The sequence below is a fragment of the Camellia sinensis genome, chromosome 7 (genome assembly GCF_055761805.1).
Source record: "Camellia sinensis isolate YWXY chromosome 7, ASM5576180v1, whole genome shotgun sequence".
NCBI classification, from domain to species: domain Eukaryota; kingdom Viridiplantae; phylum Streptophyta; class Magnoliopsida; order Ericales; family Theaceae; genus Camellia; species Camellia sinensis.
Genome location: NC_138967.1, coordinates 94,366,815 through 94,392,473, shown reverse-complemented (window position 1 = coordinate 94,392,473; position 25,659 = coordinate 94,366,815). Strand labels below are relative to the sequence as shown.

The 25,659-nt window shown below is 34.4% G+C and overlaps 2 pseudogenes across 11 annotated transcripts; both read left to right on the top strand.

The window, feature by feature from the left end:
- Positions 1-214: 214 nt before the first annotated feature.
- LOC114294543 (receptor-like protein 7 pseudogene) lies at positions 215-15,919 on the top strand (annotated as a pseudogene). Of its 10 annotated transcripts, none has more exons than XR_014335738.1 (6): positions 215-3,317; positions 3,421-3,556; positions 13,296-13,460; positions 13,544-14,047; positions 14,148-14,642; positions 15,300-15,919. The product of XR_014335738.1 is annotated as a receptor-like protein 7 pseudogene, transcript variant X4 (transcript). The 10 variants fall into 10 exon arrangements; XR_014335742.1 differs by having other exon boundaries at positions 14,121-14,642; positions 15,307-15,919; XR_014335737.1 differs by having other exon boundaries at positions 14,121-14,642.
- A 5,418-nt stretch (positions 15,920-21,337) lies between these two features.
- Positions 21,338-25,311, top strand: LOC145795215 (receptor-like protein 7 pseudogene; annotated as a pseudogene). The gene is made up of 2 exons (XR_014335734.1): positions 21,338-24,699; positions 24,803-25,311. The product of XR_014335734.1 is annotated as a receptor-like protein 7 pseudogene (transcript).
- Positions 25,312-25,659: the final 348 nt, after the last annotated feature.

The window sequence follows — 25,659 nt, the reverse complement described above, 5'->3', positions numbered from 1 at the left end:
GAAATAAAATTAATTAAAATTACTCAAACTAGAATGACACAATAGACAAAATGTAAAGAATATCAACATAATTTCCCATTGGAATTAAAGACAAAGAATCACTGTTGCGAATTTGGAAGTCATGTGGCTGGTGGACAAAATTACACAGTTGCCGTGCTTGACGGGCTGGGCTGGGTTGCTCCACCACCACTACCAGAGAAGGACTTAGCAGTGTGTATAAGAATGAGTAATACATTTATTCCTTCTCCATCATCAAACTACTATCCTTCCTATACTCTCCTTTTCATATCTCTCCGAATCCTTCTACCTGTAAGAAAACAAAATGAGTTGGGTTATGTTTGTTCTTCATCAATTTCTTCTGTTATTTCTCTTGTCTTCTTCTTCTTTTTCTACTTCTGCACGCCATACCTGCCTTGAGGACCAGAGATTTTCACTTCTCCAATTTAAAACAACATTTACCATAACTGCTAATGCCTCTTCTCCACGTTGTGAATCTGATTCTCATCCTAAAATGGTGTTCTGGAATGAGAGTAGTGATTGCTGCTCGTGGGAGGGGGTCACGTGCGACTGGTCCAATGGTCATGTGATTGGACTTGACCTCAGTTGCAGCCACCTTCAAGGCACCATCCAACCCAACACCACCCTCTTCCACCTTCGTCACCTCCAAACCCTCAATCTTGCCTTCAATGACTTCAATTTCTCTACAATTTCACCTGATTTTGGCTCCTTTCCAAGTTTGACCCATCTCAACCTCTCTTTCTCTAATTTTACTGGCCGAATTCCTTCAAAAATCTGCCATCTGTCCAAATTGATTTCCTTAGACCTCTCTTATTTGGGTTATTATTATTATCCTCCTAAGGGGAGACTTGAACAACACACTTTCAATATGCTCCTTCGAAACCTAACCCAATTAAGAGAGCTATACCTTGATTCGTTGAATATCTCTTCACCTTTACCTCATGCTTTGCTAAATCTATCTTCTTTGACATCTCTCAGTCTTGGTTATTGTCAACTGCGTGGGAAATTCTCAGAAAACATTTTTCACTTTCCAAACCTACGAGAGCTCCATGTACGGGGAAATCGGGACCTCACAGGTAAACTTCCATACTTCAATGCAACTAGTTCCCTTCAGTTTCTTGATCTTGGCGACATAAGTTTTTCTGGCCAATTGCCTGAATCAATCAGCAATCTTAAAGCCTTGAATATTTTGTACCTCTTCAACTGCAACCTTTCGGGGTCCATTCCAGCTTCTGTTTGGAACCTTACAAAAATCACTGATTTAGCCTTCGGGTATGATAGTTTCAGCGGTCAAATCCCCTCATCAATTTCAAACCTTGCAAAGCTTAGAGGCTTGTATCTTTACGGAAACAATTTGAACGGACAAATACCGGATTCCCTTGGCAACATGAGCCAACTTACTATCTTGTATCTTTCCGGAAACAATTTGAACGGTCAAATACCGGATTCCCTTGGCAACATGAGCCAACTAACTTCTCTCGTTTTGAATTTAAACTCACTCAATGGGACAATACCATCTTCGTTGTTTGCTCTGCCTTCACTGGTTGACATAAGATTGAGAAACAATAAGCTACAGGGACCAATTCCAGGATTAGTTTATGAACTCCAGAACCTAACATGCTTGTGGGTTTCATCAAATAACTTAAGTGGTGTAGTGGATCTAGATAAGCTTCTAAAGCTTAAAAATCTGATCTCTCTTGATCTCTCATATAGTGGTCTCTCATTGAGCATCAACAACAGTGTCAACTCTACCTTGACCAACTTTGAAACTATAAGATTAGCTTCTTGCAACTTGAGCGAATTCCCAAACTTCTTGAGAGAACAAGCCAGATTGCGTTCTCTAGACCTTTCAAACAACAAAATTCACGGTGAAGTTCCAAAATGGTTATTCAATGTGGGGAAAGATTCATTGCAAAATTTAAATCTTTCTCATAATTTCATTACAAGTTTAGAGCGTCTTCCATGGAAGAATCTACAGTTTATTGACCTGCACTCCAACTCACTCCGAGAACCACTCCCTGTTCCACCTAACACCACATATGTTTTCTCTATCTCAAACAATAAATTGACCGGAGAAATCCCTACATTGATTTGCAATCTGAGTTCACTTGGAGTTCTTGATCTGTCTAATAACAGTTTGAGTGGGTTGATTCCACAATGTTTGGGAAACTTGAGCAACAGTCTCTCAGTGCTGAATTTAGGGACTAATAGCTTTTCTGGCACCTTTACTGCAACATTTACCAAAGGCAATTTCCTAAGGAATCTTAACCTGAATGGCAACCAAATTGAAGGACAAGTTCCACGATCTTTGCCCAATTGTGAATACTTGGAAGTTCTAGATCTTGGAAAAAACAAGATAAATGATACATTCCCCCACTGGTTGGGAACTCTTCGAAACTTGCAGGTTCTTGTCTTAAGATTTAATAGGTTTCATGGTCACATAGGTACCTTCAAGACCAAGGGCAAACATCCTTTCCCTAAGTTGAGAATTATCGACGTATCTTACAATGAGTTCACTGGCCTTTTGCCAACAAATTATATCAAACAATTTCGAGCTATGATCAATGTTGATGAACATGAAATGAAATTGAAATACATGGGTGACAGCTATTATCAAGATTCTGTGGTGGTGATGATTAAAGGATATGAGATTGAATTATCAAGAATCTTAACAATCTTATCAATCATTGATTTTTCAAGAAATAAATTCCAAGGAGAGATTCCGAAATCCATTAGGAGGCTTAATTCACTTCGGGGTCTTAACATATCTCATAACAATCTTACAGGCCATATCCCAACTTCACTTGGAAATTTGAAAAACCTTGAATCGTTGGACCTTTCCTCAAACAAGCTTGTTGGGGAGATTCCTCAGCAATTGACAAATTTGATGTTTCTTGAGGTACTAAACCTTTCGGATAACCAACTAGCAGGACCAATTCCTCAAGGGAGGCAGTTTTATACATTTGAAAATGATTCATATAGTGGGAACTTGGCTTTATGTGGATTGCCTTTATCAAAGAAATGTAAGGAACTACTGCCACTGCCACCTCCACCAACACTCCAACAAGATGAGAATTCAGACAAGTCAAGCGGATTTAACTGGCAAGTTGTAGTGTTGGGGTATGGATGCGGATTTTTATTTGGAATGATTATGGGATATCTTATGTTTGTAACTCGAAGACCAAAATGGCTTATGACAATTGTTGAAGGAAAACATCATAAGAAGGTGAAAAGGTCTAAGAAGGGTGCCCACTGAAGCAGTGAAAGAAAAAATTAATAAAGACAAATGGCATTATTCGGTAATTGGAATTTATCTTTGCAGCATTACTTTGTTGAATTATCTTTTATGGTTTCTACTTATATGCTATATTTGAGTTATTGATGTTCTTATTTCAAAACTAGGTTTGTTCCGTTAAGTAGCACAATAAAGCAATGGTATCCACTTGAAGGGGTGTTTCACCTAGCTACTGCATTTGAGTGGGTGAGCATCTAGATAACAGCCATACAGGACCACTTCAAAAGCTTTACCCTTGTTGCGGTATTGAATTCTAAAGCTTTGTTAAGTCGTTTAGTTTTTTTGAAGCACTGAGTTAAATAAGAGTTTCATGTCATGGTTTTTTGTTGTTTTCTATCTCACATCATGTAGCAACCTTTAGAGATTTGTATTTTTGTATGTAATTTTTTTTTTAAATTGGATTTCTGTCACAGAAGACTAGGCCATGCCGAGGTTTTAACTTTGAAATGCAATCTTACAATGATAGAATTGTTGTCTACTAGATTGAGAATTCATATTGAAAATAATATTTTATGTTACTCTTTGAGCAGTTTTTTACCCGTTGCTATTGTAGTCCAGGTGAGCTTCCAACATCATCTCTTCCACATCTTTTTATCAATAAACAAAATTGTTGATAATTTGATTTTGTTTTTCTTCTTCAATGGCGATGGGGGAATAAATTGGAGATATTGACTAGCACTTGTTTCCATATCGATGTGGGATTTTTGTGATTAATTATGGTAAGAAAATGCTGATTTGAAGAGCACTGATTGAAAAGGTCACAGGCAAGAAAACTATTGGGGTTGTGAACCTTGATTAGTACTGTACATTTCTGTTTGCACTCATTTTTGTAAAATTTCCTACCAACAGGTGAATCAATTGAATGATGACACATGGCAATAAAGTCAAAGTAAAAGTCTTTCATTTGATCAAATGAAAGAATTGTTTAAGTCCATGAATTGTTGAAAATAGTCATAAAGTAGTTATCAAACAATTGTTGGCTTAGTGGGCTGATTTGTGTGAAGTCAAGATTGTGAATTGGAGCTCTATTTTATGTCGATATAGTGCTCTGAATTTTGGGGGATATGCGAGTGATTTGAAGAATTGATAAAGTTTGATGGCTTGGAAATGAGATAACAGTTACAACAGTAGTTGGGGGGGATAAAATGAATTTCAGAATTTTAAGTTGTTCAGTTTTCTTAAAGCACTGAGTTAAATAAGAGTTTCATGTCATGACTCTTGTTTTTTTCTTGCATCGTTTAGCAACCTTTTAGAGGTTTGCACTTTTGTATGTAGTTGCTTTTAAATTGGATTTCAGTCATAGAAGACTGGGCGTTGCCAAGTTTTTAACTTTGAAATGCAATCTTACAAGTTACAACTCAAACCATTCCCCATGTTACATTCTTAATCATTTTGAGTAATAGAAATGCTTGCTACTAGATAGAGAATTCACATTGAAAATAATGTTATATGTTAATCTTTGAGCATTGCTTTTACTCGTTGCTATTGTAGTCTATTTTATTTTTTTTGCATCTTAAATGGCGATTGGGGGATCAAACTAGAGATATTTACTAGCACTTGTTCTATAGACTTGGGAATTTTGTGATTAATTGTAGTATGAAAATGGTGATATGGAGAGTATTGATTGAAAAGGTCGCTCATATTTATTTTTTTGTGAAATTTTACTGGTGCAAGTGTTGCCATGAATAGGAACATATTAGATATTTTAAAAATTCAAGTTGTTGAGTTGATGCCAGGTTGTTTGATAAGTAAAATATTGGCTTAGCAAATTCATGTTTGAGTTTGGTATGTGTATCATTAAAAATATTAGCTACTCCATGAAGGAGATAAAAGGATTTGTGTAGTTTTATTGGCTGGCCACAAGCTCACACATCCAATGAAGATATTAATCTCCACATTTAAGAGTATTTTTGGTATCCTGCAACCCAAAACCCTGGTGGCAGTAATTTGGGAGCTTGGGTAGCAGGTCGTGTGGTTTAGGGACCAGTGAAGAAGTAAATGTCACACATGAGACCATAGGATTTACATGCCTAAGGTTTTATAGTTACCTTTTATGATTTGGCTTTGAAAAGGTGAAAGAAAGGTTCTAGACTTTGAAGCGTTTGAAAGAGCTAGAACAGACTTGGATTTAAAGGGATGATAGGCTGTTAAAATTTTATAACTGTGGCAAGAATTTTTTAAACAAAATTTTGAGATCCCAGTTTGTGTTCTGGTGGATGATGACTGGAATGACACAAGTTAATGCCTTCTGTCACTTGTGGGGGTCCGATTATGGTTAGCATTTGGATTTTGTCACATTTTTCATGTGGCTTTGTTCTAGGAATCTTTATTAAATACTTTATGACAAAAAATAATTTTTTGAAGTTGAAGTGGTGGAAATGAGCATAGGTTTGGTTGTCTCCACTATGTTTTTTAAATACTAAATAATTACTTGGTGTTACTTTAATGCTATCAATATTTAAATGTTGGTCTAGCTTGTTTGAAAGGTGGTTGATAAAATAATTGTCATCCTTGAAGGGTGGATGATAACAAAAAAATTCAGCTCAAATTTGTTGCTAATTGGAGCATAGCTCAAGTTCAATTTATTGAGCTCAAGGCTGCCTTGGACACACAAAATTAGGTTAGAGGTCGGGCTTGGGGGCCTCAGGCAACTCTCAAAACAACTTGGATAACTCTTTAACCTTACTGCACCCGCTCACGTTGCAGCTCTAGTTACAAATTACAAGCTACCTTAATTTAAACCAAATCCTAACTGAATTGCTAAAAGTTCATTCGAAAAAATTGGCCATACAAATCAATCAATTTTCATTGCAAACGTAACAAGATTTTATTTCCCAGTGTTGAATTTTTTTGTTTCCTAAATCTGTGTTTGGATCATGGATTTGGGTCACGATTTGAAAATGAAAAAGAGAAAAGCGCGTGAAATGCAAATAAAATATAAGTTACATTTTTTTCTTCATTTCTTTTTCCAAGACTGCAAATGTGCTATGACTATGTAATAACATGTTAATGCCTTGTCACATGACTGCCTTTTGTCTTTGTGGTTTTAGTAAATATATGCTTTGACACTCATGAAGTCTCTGTTAGAGTAGTAAATTACAAGCTTTTGAATGGAAATTGTCATCTAATGTAAATGGAAATGAGTTGTCAATTGAAGATAGTTTCAAGCTTCACTAATCTATTAGTGTTCTGAAGAAACATCAGTTGTGTTATAGAAAAAAAGAGGATTCTTGACATTTTTTTCTCTCCAGCTGAGAAACCATTCCATCTTTAGTTCCTTTCTCAAAAAAGGATTCAATTTGTACACGCAAGAAATAGGCTGATTCAGCCCATTTTGTTCAATTTCTCATGGAGTAAAATTCTTGTTAGTAGGAATCAAGGGAATGGCCGCTTGCCCTCAAATTTCCATTTAAAGGTGGATGTCGATGTCAATCCTCGAGTGCAAGTAACTTGGCGTTTCCTTGGAAATGTCATTGAGAGTTAAAAAAAATTATAAATGAATGGTGATACCACGTGTTGATGATAACGTGGTATAATTGTTACATTGATTTTTTCCCCCTCTTGTTTGTGATTGTCATAATTGGAAAATGTGTGACAAGAAAGAAGATATAGCACATTAACAGACTTCATCCAACATGTAGAGATAAGGTTGTTTTATGATTGTTCACTCAAAATTAAGATTGTGGAGGAATTCTTTGATTGTTCAGCTTGCAAACTAGCTTTTCTCTGAATGGGAAGACATGGTTGATAATAGGAGGAGAAAGTATGCTGAATAATTTAATTTTCTGATATGCTAAAGTTCTTGCAATTGAGTTTGCTCACTGGCTGCATTCCAAGCTGTGTTTTTTTTTCTTTCTCTGCTCTGTTCTGTTTCCTTCTTTCTGTGTTTGGATGACCAGAAAAGAAAATTTGGTACGACATTGTGTCGATGTACATGCCTCAAGGTAAAATTTGATCCTATAATTACTGAAATGACAAAGAAAATAGGCCAGAAATGCAGGAGAAACAAAGCAAACCGTAACTTTTGGATGATGGAAGTGGCCAGTTCTTCACAATTTCAGTATCTTTGCTTCTAGTATCTTTCCTGATACAACACAAACCTATCTTATTTCACATTTCGAGTCCATTTTCTTTTTCCTTCACAAATCATTCTCCAAATCCATGACCCAAACACAAACACAGTTTACGAACTTCAATTATAAACCTACTAGAGTCAAATGACTCAGCTAAGGAAATATTTTATGAGCATTATAAAATATAGTTACTAGTTGATTGTAAACAAAATATAGTAGAAATTGAATTATTGTGAGAATCTAGTGGCAAGTGTTTGTTTTCCCTACACAACAGGTTGTGTGTTTCAAGTCTTGAACATAAGATTTTTTCTTTTATTTTATTTTTGTAATCACTTTCACACTCTGCACAGTTTTCACATGGCCACTCAAATTTGGCAAAGTAGTAAAAGCAGTGTCAAGTGTGTTGACTGCGTTTCTTATAGTAATTTACATGGGATAAATTGTGGGCAATCTTTCTTGGTGTACACTCGGACTTAATGGTTGGTGGGTGATTGCTTTTGAATTTACTTTGTAGAAATGGATTCAATGTATTCTTCTCTAGTTGAGCAGAAAACATATTTTGTAAAATAATTTTCATATATTTTTGAAACAAAAATCAACGAAAAACAAATTTATTGAAAATATAAAAAAAACCTTTTTTTATTAAAAATATTTTTTGTCATATCATACATAGGGTTACTTGTGAAATATTTGTTGGCTAACAATTATGTGGGTTTATGATAATACACCGTTTTCTTATGTCATATGTGTCTGACTTCGATTTTTCAGTCGGCATAGGCAAAAATCATCAACCTAAGGTTGTCATGGTGTTCTAAAATATGGCCCCTGCTACATAGAAAATTTTCCTTTGGAAATTCAAAGTTTAGCCCCCAAGCAGAGATGAAAAAAAGCAAAGAAATTTGGGGGTCCCTATTACAACTTTTTGAGTCAATCATACAAGTCATAAATGGCAACTACAATGACTTCGTGAAAAACAAAAACTACACTATAAAGGACATGTCTTCTAACAAGCTCATAACACCCTCTTCAACCTCAGTTTCCTTCAATATGAAGCTTCAATTCCCACCCATTCCTCTCCTCTTAGCCCCCTCCTATTCATCTTCGTTCTAGTCATGCACATGAAGAGATTCAAACCCAAAAACTCTATTCCAAAACTACCCCAGGTCCAAGAAAACTACCTCTCATAGGAAACATTCACCAACTTCTTGGCTCATCACTAGCCCATCACACATTGAAAAAATTGGCCACAAAATTTGAACCCTTGATGCACCTCCAACTTGGCGAAATGTCCACCATCGTCATCTCCTCGCCAGAAATCGTCAGAGCGGTCATGAAAACAAAGGTGGGAACAGATAAATCCTTTAACAATTGTTGCAACCAGCATAACTCTGCTGCAGTGTGAGCTAAGGACAGATATTCGGCCTCAGTTGAAGATTTGGACATAGTGCTTTGTTTCTTAGCAGACCATGAAACCAAATTCGAGCCAAGAAAAACATAAAACCCAGAAGTGGACCTCCTATCAGAAGTGTCCCCAGCCCAGTTGGAATCAGAAAATGCTTGCAGTTGAAGGGGACCAGCTGTAAAACTAACACCATGGGAGATGGTCCCTTTTACATAACGAAGTAGGCGTTTAACACTTGAAAATGACCATTGGTAGGAGAACTCATTAACTAATAAGCTTGATTTACTGCGAGAGCCAAGTCAGGCCTATTAATTGTAAGATATTGCAAGCCACCAACTATGCTGCGATAAAGAGAAGGATGGGCAAAGGGCAAGGAGTCAATGGCAGATAAAGAGGGCTTGACAACCAATGGAGTAGGGCATGGTTTACAGTCAAGCATGCCAGCTTTGGAGAGTAAGTCAGTGGCATACTTTTGCTGAGATAAAAAGTAACCATGAGCCTAAGCTTGAACTGAGATACCAAGGAAGCATGAAATTTCGCCAAGTTCTTTCATAGAGAAAACCTTGTGCATTTGAAGAAGAAGCTGATCAATAAGACTTGAATTACTACCAGCCAAAAGGATATCACCCACATAAATGAGGATGATAGTAATATAGGAGGTAGTCTTCTGAACAAAAAGAGAGGAGTCTGAATGACTATTAATGAATCCTTGAGATAGAAGAAAAGCTGAAAAAGTGGAATACCAGGCCCTTAGGGCCTGTTTAAGACCATACAAGGCCTTCTTCAATTTACAAACATGAGTAGGATGGGTGGAATGAACAAACCCAGGTGGTTGTAACATAAACACTTCCTCCTCAAACTTACCACGAAGAAAAGCATTGGAAATGTCCACTTGCTTCAAAGTCCACTGAAAATGAAGAAACATGGAGAGTAAAATTCTGGTGGTTGGTTGCTTAGCCACAGGGCTAAAAGTTTCTTGAAAATCAATACCCTCTTGTTGTCAATAATCCTTGGCCACTAACCGAGCCTTGTACCTAGCAAAACTTCCATCGGAATTCTTTGTGATGCGATATACCCATTTACAACCTATAGCAACTTTTTGAGAAGGAAGAGGAACCAGATCGCAGGTACACTGTTGTTGAAGGGAATTATATTCTTCTTGCATAGCTTGAACGCAGACAGGAGAAGACACAGCTTGTTTGACAGTAGAAGGCTCAGTAGTAAGGAATAGAGAAGGCTCAAAAACAGAAGCAGCAAGACACAAAGATGTTTGAGTCTTGGACCTAGTAAGCATAGGATGACAATTGAAAACTAGAGAAGGGACAGAAGGAGGAGGAGTCAAATGAAGATTTATATAGAGAGAATCAATAGGAATGAGAGAAGGGAATAGGGATGGAGAAGATACTGAATGAGGAAAAGCAGGAACTAAAGAAGCAGAATGTGGAGAAACAGAAGGAATTGAATGTGAAGAAATTGAAGGAACTGAATGTGGAGAAACAGGTCCTAAAGGAGGAGAAGGTTGAGAAACAAGATGAGAAACAGGAGTAGGGCCCCAGAAAAAACCAGATAAAGAAAAATGAGAAAGAGGAGTATGAGGAAGAGAAGAGAAGGGGAAGCAAGATTCATTAAAAAGAACATGTCTGCAGATATGAATTTTACCTGTGAAGGGATCTAAACACCGATACCCTTTCATGAAAGGGTGATACCCCAAGAACATACAAGAGGTAGACTTGGGGTTGAAGTTTATGAGAAGTGTAAGGCTTGAGCCAAGGAAAACATTAGCAGCCAAAACCCTTTAAAAGAAGAATAATCAAGAGGATGATGGAAAAGAGTCTCATAGGGCGAGACATTATGCAAAGTAGAGCTAGGCAATCGATTAATGAGAAAAACTAAAGCAGTGATAGCATCAAACCAAAAAGAAAGAGGCAAATTTGACTGATGAATAAGAACAATAGTTTTTTCAGAAATGTGTCAGTGCTTCCTCTCAGCCACACCATTTTGAGACCGAGTATAGAGGCAACTCTGCTGATGAATGATTCCATTAGGTGCAATAAATGAATCAAGCTTCTTATTAACAAACTCAGAACCACCATCAGTGCATAAAATTTTAAGAGAGGTGTGAAACTGATTTTCAGCATAAGATTTGAAGTCTAAAAACTTAGCAAAAACTTCATTCTTGTAATGTAAGGGGTAAACCCAAAAAAAACTATTAAAGTCATCCACAAACAAAACACAGTATTTAAAGCTATTCGCAAAAGAGTTAAAGGGTCCCTAAATATCACTATGAACCAAAGAAAAGAGAGCATTCACAGAAGTATTAGAGAGCTTGAATGGCAGTCTATGAATTTTAGCAACAACACAATTTGTACAAGAAGCAATCTTATTACAAGTAGTAGAACAATCAATATGATCAGAAGAAAAATAAGGCAAATGCACTAATCGTTGATGCCAAGTGAGTGCACTAACAGAAGCAGGTGAGTGAGCATGATAGGCCTGTGGTAAAGCAACATGAGAAGGAGAGAACTGATATAAGCCATCCACATTAGATCCACTATGAAGAATTTTGTTTGTAAGCTTGTCCGGGATTTCAAAAGAGTTAGCATAAAAAATAATAACACAATTATGATCACGAGTGAGCTATTGAACAGACAAAAGATTGGACGCAATAGCAGATACATGTAACAAATTGTTCAAAGTAAAAGAACAGGTAGGAGCAGGCAAAAGACCTGTGCCAATATGATGAATGGGCAAAAAGGAACCATTACCAACAGTCACTTGATCCTGTCCTTCATAAGGCTGTGAGAGATGGAAATTTGCGAGATCATTCGTGTGATGATTTGTAGCAGCAGAGTCAATGTACCGGGGCACAGAGGAAGAATGAGGTGGTGAAGAATTGTAAGAAGATGAGGGAATTGTTGCTGCATAGGCTCTTGAGTTTGAGGGATTAGCTGGAACTGGAGATGAGGAAGACAGTGGTTGGAAAGATGGATCCATTCGATGCCATCAATCAATAGCAGTGTGGCTTGGTTTGCCATAAATCTAACAACCAGTGGAATTGAACTGTGATCTGTTTCTGTTGTTATTTGATTAAAGAATATGGTTGTGCACATCAACACGCTAGATCGGTTTGGGTTTTTTTTTTTTTCTAATTTTTATAAATTTATTTATTTGTTTATTTTTGTTTCTTCCTTTAATAATCACCAGGTATAAGAAATGAGAGAGGGAACTTGTCCATGCATATTCTTCTGAGGGTCTTGGAGGAATACTTGTGAGTTACTAACCTTAGTAACTTAGGTCCCCAAGTTTTTTCGTATAGAGTTGATTGAAATAGGTGTTGTGAGGTAGTTATTTTGTGGCGCCTCAATTTTAAGTGAAGAATTTATTATTTGGGTCACTATGTTGTCTGAAGGTGCCAAATTATTTTTAAAAAGTGGAGTTCTAAGATTTTTGAGTTCTTCCATCTGCCTTTATTTTCTTAATATGTTAATTGTACGGTTTTCAGAGGTTGCCTCTGTTTTCTTGTTTTCGCTGTAATTTTTAATAGATTGCTATAATTCTATGTAGAAAATCATAGCTAAATTGATTGTTTGGGAACAACGCTTTAAAATTTTCCTAATTTATTCAATTTTCACAAGAGTTGGATTCAGATTGGTTGATCGAATTAGAATTGATAAAGTTTCAAATAGCAAAAAATCGGCTATAAATTCTGAATATTTGATGAAATTGGCATTCTGGGAAAGAATGGCTTTCTTATATTGTGTATTAGTTTGGTTTGAATTTCGGCTAAATTTTAAAAAATCGGTTAATAATCGAAAGAATTTAAAGATTGTATAGTAGTTAATGGAAATCTATTTTTGTAGTGAGGTTTCAATAAGGTGTTGGGATTAGGAAGCTGGACTTATTTAGTAAGGCGATATTAGAAAAATGGCTATTGAGATTCACACTAAAGAGGCATAGTCTTTGGAGAAGATTGATTGAGGGGAGATATGGCAGCTTGCTTGGTGGGTAGAGGATTTATACTAGTAGAGGTCCATATGGGGGTGGGCCTTTGGAAGAGTATTCTCTCAATTTTTAATTTCTTTACGTTAATTATTGGCATTTGGATTGATAACCAGAGCTTCTTGTGGAAATTATTTAGTTTTTCATTCCTTTACTCATCAATATTTAGACCCTTTACCAACCCAAAAAATATTTAGACCCTTTTTGTTTTTTGTCTCAATTTTGTTCGTTCGTTGGTAGGCTTATCTAGATCGCGATCTTAATAATTGGATTGTTCAGTATATGAATTTTAGTATTGTTTCGATTGGTGGGTATGATTTAGATTTTGATAAATTTGTTTGAATTTTGCAAAATTTATATGTTTATTGACCTATTCTTTGGCAATTTTGTTGTGTTCAATTCGTTAAATTGCCAGAAAAATGAAATTTTTGGGAATTCTTCTGAATTATTGTTCATTTGGTCAATTGGGTCAGTGTTGTTTTGGTGAATTTGTGATTTGGTTTTTCAGGGGAGGGGTTTGAAGTCAATTCCTTGGAAAATGGGGGTTATGTTGAGGCGGGTTTTGCCCATTTGTGGTATAGTCTGTTTCTTCTATCCTTCCCTCCGGGCAAGGTCAAGACAGTCTGTGAAGCAGTGCAAAAATCTTCTCGCTGATATCTTCCCTGGGTCTCAGGTGAGTATTTGGCTTCCCTTGTATCAGTTTTACTCGATTGTTATGTCTCTTTGAAGTAATCTCAATAATTTTTGTTGCTTCAGAGGTCAGTTGGCGTGACTTTTTGCAATTCTTTTGCTTCTGTATGTTGAGGATGACTACTTCAAAGTATTTTATCAAGTACATTGTTATTGAGTACTCAACAAAAAGAGAAAAAAAGAGAAAAAGTACTTAGTGTTTGACATTGATCTGGTTGATTTATATGCTCCGGGGATTCAAATGTGTTCTGAAAATGGTGGGAAAATTTAGAGAGATGTTGATTGGGATAATCTGCTTTTGAGGGTAAAAAATGAAAAGGGCAACATATCATTACACGAGGCCTTGATGAACGGCCACCAAGTTGTAGCTTATTATTTGATCACGGTAGATCCAGAAGTGTTATATTATCTGAACAATGAAGTGAAATCAGCTCTGTTTCTAGCTGCTGAAGTAGGGTTTTAGGAACTTGTCACGCATATTCTATGTGACACAGTTGGGATTGAAAATACAAATGAAAGACTTAAAGGGTAATCACCTATTCATGCTGCCATTTTAAAAAGAAACCCGAGGTAATTCTGACATTTATTCTTGATTTCTCTTTGGTTTTTGCATTTTTGTTTCTCAATTTATTTAAAATCCCAGGTGTTTTTGATGCCTTATTGAAATCAGAACCAAGGCTCATTCGATTAAGAGATGAAGAAGGAAGGACTCCACTTCACTTGATTGCATGATTGGGCTATCTTGAAGAGGTTCAGTACTTGTTAGGAAGGCAGAGTTCAGGTGCTATTGCAAGGGACAACAATGGCTTACTTCCTATTCATTTAGCATCAATTAAAGGCCATGTTGATGTTGTCCGGGGGTTGCTTCAGTATTGGCCTGATTCGAGGGAACTGCTCAACTGTCATGGTCAAAATATTCTTCATGTTGAGCAGAGGACATAACATGGTTAGTTACATTCTCCAAACTCCTGAGGTCGACAAGTTTTATAAACATGAGGGATAAGCATGGAAACACAACCTTGCATTTGGCCACCTTGGATTGGCATCCAAAGATTGTTAGTACCCTAACATGGGATGAAAGAGTGGACTTATAGTGAATAATGAGGGTATGTCTGCTCTTGATTCTGCTGAATACTACATGGAAAGAATGTCCTCATTTCGAAAGGTATGCACTCAGCTAATTAAATAACCCTACACTTCAGATACCTAATCAAACATAACAAAATGAGGGTATGTCTGCTCTTGATTCTTCATGTTATTTATCTATTTTTATTTGCATCAATTCCACTTACATTAATATGTCAAAAATAGGGTCCAAGCAAAGCTATATCTATTGTTTGGGTAAACTACTAATAGGTCCTAATAGTTGGATTTAATTCTTATCAAGTCCTATTAAAAATAAGTCTTGGTAAAATTGTCATTAAAAATAATTTTTTTGTAATAATTTTTTATATACGTCACTAAAAATTGACAATTAGTGATTTTTTTTTGTCGTGATTTTTATAAATTGTCGCTAAAACTTACAATTGGTGATTTTTTTTATAACAAATTTTTCCCATAGGACCTATTAGACAATAAGTTCACTTATTAAGACCTACACGTAAGTTTCCCTTGTTATTATTCATGATTAATGTTTTGTAATGGTAACTATTGTGAATCTTGTGCTAGTCCATATATACAATCTCGAAATGCTTCTTCACTTAGTGTGCTAAAGCTAAAGTTCTCCAAAGGTTGTCTGTGTGTGAACATTCCTTTTCATAGTACTACGAATTATTATTTAGCATTGACTGGAAGGAATTTTAATGGCCTGCTATTTCAATAGCCATCAGGTGGTCATAGTTTAAATTTGTGGGACATTTTTATCTTGCGACGGTTAACATGGACTGCATTGAAGGCCGCTGGTGCACCACTAGCTTACTGTAGAAAAGCCATCAATGCTGAAAAGAAACAAGCATCTATGCAACTGGAGCAAGTGAACATAGACAGCTATAAGGACCGATTCAACACTCTTCTATTGGTGTCCACCCTCATTGCCACTGTAACTTTTGCAGCTGGTTGCACAATACACGGTGGTTATAACAACATTGAACCTGACCAAGGCATGCCAACTATGCTAAAACACAAGTGGTTTCACGTATTCATTTTCTGTGACACCATAGCTCCATTATTACTGCTGTTACCCTCTTATGGGCACAATTAGGGGACCTCAATTTGGTGCTTACTGCCTACAGATTGGCGGCACTGCCACTACTGGGGATCACTCTCACCAAAGCAAGGAGGAAATGATATCAACAGAGATATTTCCACGTTTAACTTATTTGATTTGTTGGTTAATTGAGTTCCTTTTGTTTGCTTTTGGTCTTATATGTTGGTATCTAAGTAGCTTGTCAGCAAGCATGTAATTGTACGTAATGTTTTGATATTTTAGTGTTTTACAGTTAATGTGGCTGTTATATGTTGGAGATGAGTGGTTTTGTTCTTGTTTCTCTCCAATGTATACTCATTTTATTAATAAATTTTTTGTTGGTAAAATAAAAAAAATTAAAAATAAAGAAAAAAAACTCATCTTGTATATATAGAAATTTTCTAAATATGCATTGGGTCTAACTAGTAGAAAGAAATACGTAGAGAAAAAATCAATGCACGTAGAGAGAATTAAATTCAAAATAAAATGAGATACATATTAAATTTTTATTTTTTTGGGATAAAATTCATTTTATCCTTTGTGGTTTAATAAGATACCCTCATTTGGTTTTAGACTAAATTGTAACACCTAACTCTACTAACAAAATTAAAAATTTACTATTTTACCCTCAAGAAACTTGTTAGGATGTTTTTATAAAAATTCAGCTTAAATTTGTGGGTAATTTGGGCCTATCCCAAGTTTAATTTATTGAGCTCGAACTAGACTTGGGCAGGGCTAGACAACACTCAACACTACTTGGGTAACCCTCAACTTATTGAATTTGTTTGAGGTGCACCCCAAGTTAAAAATTATGAGCTACCTTAATTTATACTAAAATCCTAATGTAATACAAATCAATCAGTTTTCATTCCAAATGTACCAAGATGTCATTTCCCAGTGCAAATTTTTTTTTGCCTATTTTGTGTTTGGATCATAAATTTAGATAGAGATTTGAAAAGGAAAACAAAAAAAAGAAATAGGAAAAAAGAAATAAAATGTGAATAAAATATAAGTTAAATTTTTTCTTTATTTTCCTTTCCCTTTTTATTTTTAAATCTTTATCTAAATTCATAATGTAAACAACTATTTTATAAGTAGACTCTTCACATTTATAATCTCATATGAAACTCTAATGAAATGAAAATTTTGATCATAAAATGAGTACACAAGATCAATATTTAACTAAAATAAAAATGGAAAAAATTATAACATAATGATGGAAAAAGTTTGATTAAAGTTGACTTATTTAACATAAAGAGCCAGAGACTAGACCTTGTATTGGTTGGATGACTTTGAAATATTTCTCTCTCTTTATCCCACCAACCCAACGTTTGTTTGTCTTCTATTTCTTTAACAATTTCAGTCTCAAAATGTTCCATTCACTCTTGCTTTCTAATTTCAACTACAACTTTTTCTTCACTTACTTCCAAACTTGTTGACTTGCCCTGGGACCACTACTAGAATCAACGCTTAAAATATATTTGGGCAAAGTACCTGGACCACTAGTCTTTGTATTTTGAGTACTATATTATTTTGGGCTATGTAAATTTCTAGAATGTGATTATCGATTTTTCAATAAAATGAATCGTCACTTTTAATTAATACCCTGCCAAATTTATTTTTCAAAATTTTGGGACAATAAAAAAATAATGAATCTTAAACTTATGCTATAAAAAAGCAAAACAATTTCAAAATTGTCAACTTTTAATTTATTCAGACAAATTATATTAGTAATTCTTACTTTTATATTATTTTTGATTTTATAATTTCAATGGATTTGATTTTGATATGAATTTATAATTGTCTCAATTTAGTCCAATTAATTATAACTTTTAGTTTTGTTGGATAAAAAAATGGACACATAAATGGCACGTGTGATGCATTTATAGATAAAAAATTATAAACTTGTTCAATTCAATGAGTCAATCTCAACCAATTCAGTAATATTTTCTTTCAAGAACCCTAATCAGTATTATTATTTGAACTAAATTAACACAAAATTTAAAATTAAAATTCAAAATTGAACTTATCAAAATTATTCAAACTAAAAATGGCATAAAGAACAAAATGTAAAGATTACCGATATAATTTCTCATGTGGTTTATGGAAAGCTGTTACTAATAGTTTTGGGACCATTGAAATTAAAGACAAAGACTAGCTGTTGAGAACTTAAAGTGGCTTTTCCCAAACATATTAGCAACTTATTTCCCAAACTAGGCCTAGTTTGGACGGAATTCTCAAACTAGGCTAAAACGTAGTTGTGAACCACGCTTTCACTGTTTTTGTAGATGTCGCACGGAAATTTTGTGAAATCGTAAAAGCGTGGTTACAAACCACGCTTTTAATTAAGAAGACGTGGTTACAAACCACGTTTTTAAGTTAATCATAAAATTTGATTTCAAACCACGCTTTTTGCTGAAAACGTGGTTGTGAACCACACTTTAATTGTGCTTTTAAATAAATTTTTGTTTTTTCATAGAAGCGTGGTTCGTAACCACGCTTTTACTGTTCGCGTGGTTATCATCAACGTTTTTATTTGAGAGTAATAGTGCTATTTCTAACCACGCTTTTAAAATTTATCAAAATGTGATCAAAACATGACTTGAGTTCTCTGTAGCTCAAATGGTAGTACATTTGTTTTGCCTGGCAGAGGCACGGGTTCAATCCACGGCATCTCCAAACGGTTGCTATTTTTCAAATTAAATTCAACTCTTTTTTTTTTTTTTTTCCTTCCACTCACTCTATACTTTATATATTTATTATGTAATTTTTTTATCAAAAAAAAGTAAAACATTTGTTTGGATAACTAAAAAAATTCTCTATAAAATACAATTTTTTTCAAAATGTCAACATAATTGTTTAAAAAGTATTCAGTGTGTTTGGTTTGAGTTTTTTTGGATTTAATTATTTGAAAACTGAATTTTTTTATTTTCGTATTTTTTTGTTTTTAGTGAATATTTTTAAAATTTTAAACATTTTTTTTTACTTTTTTAGATGCACCTTAATTAGATATATCTAAAAAGTAAAATTTTGTGAAAAAATATTTTAAAAAATTAATAAATACATAAAAATACAAAAAATGTACTGAAAAAATGTGTTTTGAAAAAAATACATTTTAAAAATATTCACTAAAAATATTTTTTCAATACATTTTTTATATTTTTATGTATTTATTAATTTTTTAAAATATTCACCAATACAAAAAATGTACTGAAAAAATAGAGAGGGCATTTTCTACCCCAAATATTGTAAAGAACAGGCTTCGCAATGAAAATGGTGATCAGTCGATGAATGATTGCCTGGTTATGTATATTGAGGGAGAGATATATAGCAGCATTCCAAATGAGGCTATCATGCATCATTTCCAAAATATGGAACGTCTTTGAGGTTATTTGTCAGTAAACCCATATCTTATCAATGAATATCTAAGTTTTTGCTTTGTTCTTAGTTCAAAATTTTTGCTTCTTTCAATTGTCAAATAGGAAAATTTTCATGAATGATTCTAGGTAAGTTCTTAGCCCCCCTTGACAAAAATCATAGTTTTGCCCTTGAGGATGGCTTGTTCCAGGAGACAGAGAGCATATAGAGTAAAAATGCATTTGAGTGTTCAGTCAAAATGGATTAGTTCACTCTACTTTAGGGGAAAAAAATTAACATGCATATGAATTAGAAGAAGAAAAAAGAAACATAAAAATGAGCAGAAGCTACTAAGCATTTATTCTTTCTTGTATCCAACTTTGTTTGCATTTTCTTTTATCATTATTATTATTATGTTCATTCTAATTTGTGGATGATGCTAGTGTGAATTAAATTTCTTCTTGCCCATTTATAAATGCTACTCATTTATAATCCGTTTATGAAATTAAAACAAATAAGTTTCAAACAAATAAAATTGGGTGTGGTTGACGGTTTTGAGTTGAACTTGTCAATACCAATTTGAGTATAAAATCCGTCATTCTGAAAATTAAGCAAATATCAACTTCAAAGTACTCCCTTATTTCCAAGAAGTTATCTCGTGGCTGTATTTCTATCTTAAAACAATGAAATACATAATTAGTTTGTCTAAAATATATATAAAAAAAAAGAAAAAAGAAAAAGAAAAACTAATTGCATATCTAATACACTTGAATATAGGGCAACTTATAAGACAATTATGACTTATATTTTCAGTCACATTCCTTAGAAATCTCCCACCACCCACCCACCCAAGTTGGTTGCCCTATTCTATCTCTAACAATTATTAAGAGGAAGTAGAGCGATACTGTCCATTTAAAAATAAATTAATAAGTCTTATTTTTAAGTGTCAAATCATAAATTGAATCATCAATTGATTTTTTAATAAAATAAATGATGAATTTTAAGATTCACTTCATTTTATATTTTAAATAAAATATATTCATAAAAAATCACAGATATAGTTCTTAAAATTAAAAAAAAAAATCTATACATATAATATGAATTTGTGGATGATGCTAGTGTGAATTAAATTTCTTGTTGCCCATTTATAAATGCTACTCATTTATAATCCGTTTATGAAATTAAAACAAATAAGTTTCAAACAAATAAAATTGGGCGTGGTTGACGGTTTCGAGTTGAGCTTGTCAATACCAAATTGAGTATGAATTCCGTCATTTTGAAAGTTCAGCAAATGTAAACTTCAAAGTATTCCCTTATTTCCAAGAAGTTATCTCGTGGCTATATTTCTATCTTAAAACAATGAAACACAAAAAAAAAGAAAAAAGAAAAAAGAAAAAGAAAAACTAATTGCATATCTAATACTATCTTTTATTCCAATTATACCATAAACAACAATTACATAAACAATTTTAATTTACTTAAAAAAATATATTTTTTATTTGCAAAAATTGAATAAACTACATCAAACAAAATCATACTCAACAATTTGATGAAAATAACTATATCATAGGATTCATCATTTTCTATTGCCTTGTATTGTGAAAAATATATTTATTAAACAATCTAGAATGTCTATTTTTTTAAATATTCCATTAAAGAAATTGTGAAAAATAATACCCTAAAAAATTCATTTTTTTTTTTAAACTGCTGGACAACAAAAAATAATGAATCTTACATTTTTGCTTTTGCTCAATTAAAAGCAAACCAGTCCCAAAATGTTTTATTACTTGCTTTATAAATAGTCAAGGCATTACCAAGTTTTAATTGATTAAAGGAAAACTATATTAGTAGTCTTTATATTTTTACTCGTGTTATTTTTGTTTTTATAATTTCAATTGACTCAATTTCAACATTAATTTGTGATTTTATCTCAATTTGATCCAATTGATTACAACTTTTAGTATTTTCTTTTTATAAAAAATGTGCCCATGAGTTGCGCGTTTCATATTCTTATAGCTAAAAAATTATAAACTTATTCAATTCAATTCAATTCTCAACTAACTCAGTAACATTTTTTCTTTCAACAACCATAATTAATGTTATCAATTAAATCAAATTAACACAAAATTAAAAGTTAAGAATTCGAAATAAAATTAATTAAAATTACTTAAACTAAAATGACACAATAGACAAAATGTAAAGAATATCAACATAATTTTCCCTTGGAATTAAAGACAAAGAATCACTGTTGCGAATTTGGAAGTCATGTGGCTGGTGGACAAAATTACACAGTTGCCGTGCTTGACGGGCTGGGCTGGGTTGCTCCACCACCACTACCATAGAAAGACTTAGCAGTGTGTATAAGAATGAGTAATACATTTATTCCTTCTCCATCATCAAACTACTATCCTTCCTATACTCTCCTTTTCATATCTCTCCGAATCCTTCTACCTGTAAGAAAACAAAATGAGTTGGGTTATGTTTGTTCTTCATCAATTTCTTCTGTTATTTCTCTTGTCTTCTTCTTCTTTTTCTACTTCTGCACGCCATACCTGCCTTGAGGACCAGAGATTTTCACTTCTCCAATTTAAAACAACATTTACCATAATTGCTAATGCCTCTTTAGGTTGTGAATCTGATTCTCATCCTAAAATGGTGTTCTGGAATGAGAGTAGTGATTGCTACTCGTGGGAGGGGGTCACCTGCAACTGGTCGAATGGTCATGTGATTGGACTTGACCTCAGTTGCAGCCACCTTCAGGGCACCATCCAACCCAACACCACCCTCTTCCACCTTCGTCATCTCCAAACCCTCAATCTTGCCTTCAATGACTTCAATTTCTCTACAATTTCACCTGATTTTGGCTCCTTTCCAAGCTTGACCCATCTTAACCTCTCTTTCTCTAATTTTACTGGCCGAATTCCTTCAACAATCTCCTATCTGTCCAAATTGGTTTCCCTTGACCTCTCTGACTTTGATTATTATAATCCTTATTCTTTTTCTCCGGTGAGACTTGAACAACACACTTTCAATATGCTCCTTCGAAACCTAACCCAATTAAGAGAACTACACCTTGATTGGTTGAATATCTCTTCACCTTTACCTCATGCTTTGCTAAATCTATCTTCTTTGACATCTCTCAGTCTTTCTGATTGTCAACTGCGTGGGAAATTCTTAGAAAACATTTTTCACTTTCCAAACCTACAAGAGCTCTATGTAGGGGGAAATTGGGAACTCACAGGTAAACTCCCATACTTCAATGCAACTAGTTCCCTTCAGTTTCTTGATCTTGGTGACATAAGTTTTTCTGGCCAATTGCCTGAATCAATCAGCAATCTTAAAGCCTTGAATATTTTGTCCCTCTCCTATTGCAACCTTTCGGGGTCTATTCCAGCTTCTGTTTGGAACCTTACAAAAATCACCGATTTAGACTTCTCGTCTAATAGTTTCAGCGGTCAAATCCCCTCATCAATTTCAAACCTTGCAAAGCTTAGAGGCTTGAATCTTTTTGTAAACAATTTGAACGGTCAAATACCGGATTCCCTTGGCAACATGAGCCAACTTACTCTCTTGGCTCTTTCCGGAAACAATTTGAACGGTCAAATACCGGATTCCCTTGGCAACATGAGCCAACTTACTAGTTTGTATCTTTCCGGAAACAATTTGAACGGTCAAATACCGGATTCCCTTGGCAACATGAGCCAACTTACTAATTTGTATCTTTTCGTAAACAATTTGAGCGGTCAAATACCGGATTCCCTTGGCAACATGAGCCAACTTACTAACTTGGCTCTTTTCGAAAACAATTTGAACGGTCAAATACCGGATTCCCTTGGCAACATGAGCCAACTAACTTCTCTCGATTTGAGTTATAACTCACTCAATGGGACAATACCATCTTCGTTGTTTGCTCTGCCTTCACTGGTTAAGATAGGATTGAGTAACAATAAGCTACAGGGACCAATTCCAGGATTAGTTTATGAACTCCAGAACCTAACATACCTATTAGTTTCATCAAATAACTTAAGTGGTGTAGTGGATCTGGATAAGCTTCTAAAGCTTAAAAATCTGATCTATCTTGATCTCTCATATAATGGTCTCTCATTGAGCATCAACAACAGTGTCAACTCTACCTTGACCAATTTTGAAACTATAAGATTAGCTTCTTGCAACTTGAGCGAATTCCCAAACTTCTTGAGAGAACAAGCCATATTGCATTATCTAGACCTTTCAAACAACCAAATTCATGGTGAAGTTCCAAAATGGTTATTCAATATAGGGAAAGATTCATTGCAAAATTTAGATCTTTCACATAATTTCCTTACAAGTTTAGAGCATCTTCCATGGAAGAATCTACAATATATTGACCTGCACTCCAACTTACTTCAAGGACCACTCCCTATTCCACCTAACACCACAATTTTTTTCTCTATCTCAAACAATAAATTAAGCGGGGAAATCCCTTCATTGATTTGCGGTCTGAGTTCACTTCAAGTTCTTAGTCTGTCTAATAACAGTTTGAGTGGCTTGATTCTACAATGTTTGGGAAACTTGAGCAACAGTCTCTCGGTGCTGAATTTAGGGATCAATAGCTTTTCTGGCACCTTTATTGCAACATTTACCAAAGGCAATTCGCTAAGGAATCTTAATTTGAATGGCAACCAAATTGAAGGACAAGTTCCACGATCTTTGCTCAATTGTGAATACTTGGAAGTTCTAGATCTTGGAAAAAACAAGATAAACGATACATTCCCTTATTGGTTGGAAACTCTTACAGAATTGCAAGTTCTTGTCTTGAGATTTAATAGGTTTCATGGTCACATAGGCACCTCCAAGACCAAAGGCAAACATCCTTTTCCTAAGTTGAGAATTATTGACATATCTTGCAATGAGTTCATTGGTCTTTTGCCAACAAATTATATCAAACAATTTGGAGCTATGATGAATGTTGATGAACATGAAATGAAATTGAAATACATGGGTGACAGCTATTATCAAGATTCTGTGGTGGTGATGATTAAAGGATATGAGATTGAATTATCAAGAATCTTAATAGTCTTATCAATCATTGATTTTTCAAGAAATAAATTCCAAGGAGAGATTCCGAAATCCATTGGGAGGCTTAAGTCACTTCGGGGTCTTAACTTATCCCATAACAACCTTGAAGGCCGCATTCCAACTTCACTTGGAAATTTGAAAAACCTTGAATCATTGGATCTTTCCTCAAACAAGTTTGTTGGGGAGATTCCTCAGCAATTGAAAAGTTTGACGTTTCTTGAGGTACTAAACCTTTCGGACAACCAACTAGCAGGACCAATTCCTCAAGGGAGCCAGTTTAATACATTTGGAAGTGATTCATATGGTGGGAACTTGGCCTTATGTGGATTGCCTTTATCAAAGAAATGTAAGGAACTACTGCCACTGCCACCTCCACCAACACTCCAACAAGATGAGAATTCAGAGAAGTCAAGCGAATTTAACTGGCAAGTTGTAGTGCTGGGGTATGGATGCGGATTTTTATTTGGAATGATTATGGGATATCTTATGTTTGTAACTCGAAGACCCGAATGGCTTATGAAAATTGTTGAAGGAAAACATCATAAGAAGGTGAAAAGGTCTAAGAAGGGTGCCCGCTGATGCAGTGAAAGAAGAAATCAATAATGGCAAATGGCATTATTCGGTAATTGGAATTTATCTTTGCAGCATTACTTTGTTGAATTATCTTTTATGGTTTCTACTTATATGCTATATTTGAGTTATTGATGTTCTTATTTCAAAACTAGGTTTGTTCCATTAAGTAGCACAATAAAGCAATGGTATCCACTTGAAGGGGTGTTTCACCTAGCTACTGCATTTGAGTGGGTGAGCATCCGGATAACAGCCATACAGGACCACTTCAAAAGCTTTACCCTTTTTTCGGTATTGAATTCTAAAGCTTTGTTAAGTCGTTTAGTTTTCTTGAAGTACTGAGTTAAATAAGAGTTTCATGTCATGGTTTTTTGTTGTTTTCTATCTCACATCATGTAGCAACCTTTAGAGATTTGTATTTTTGTATGTAATTTTTTTTTAAATTGGATTTCTGTCACAGAAGACTAGGCCATGCCTAGGTTTTAACTTTGAAATGCAATCTTACAATGATAGAATTGTTGTCTACTAGATAGAGAATTCATATTGAAAATAATATTTTTTGTTACTCTTTGAGCAGTTTTTTACCCGTTGCTATTGTAGTCCAGGTGAGCTTCCAACATCATCTCTTCCACACCTTTTTATCAATAAACAAAATTGTTGATAATTTGATTTTGTTTTTCTTCTTCAATGGCGATTGGGGAATAAATTGGAGGTATTAACTAGCACTTGTTTCCATATCAATGTGGGAATTTTGTGATTAATTATGGTAAGAAAATGCTGATTTGAAGAGCACTGATTGAAAAGGTCACAGGCAAGAAACTATTGGGGTTGTGAACCTTGATTAGTATTGTACATTTCTGTTTGCACTCATTTTTGTAAAATTTCCTACCAACAGGTGAATCAATTAAATGATGACACATGGCAATAAAGTCAAAGTAAAAGTCTTTCATTTGATCAAATGAAAGAATTGTTTAAGTCCATGAATTGTTGAAAATAGTCATAAAGTAGTTAT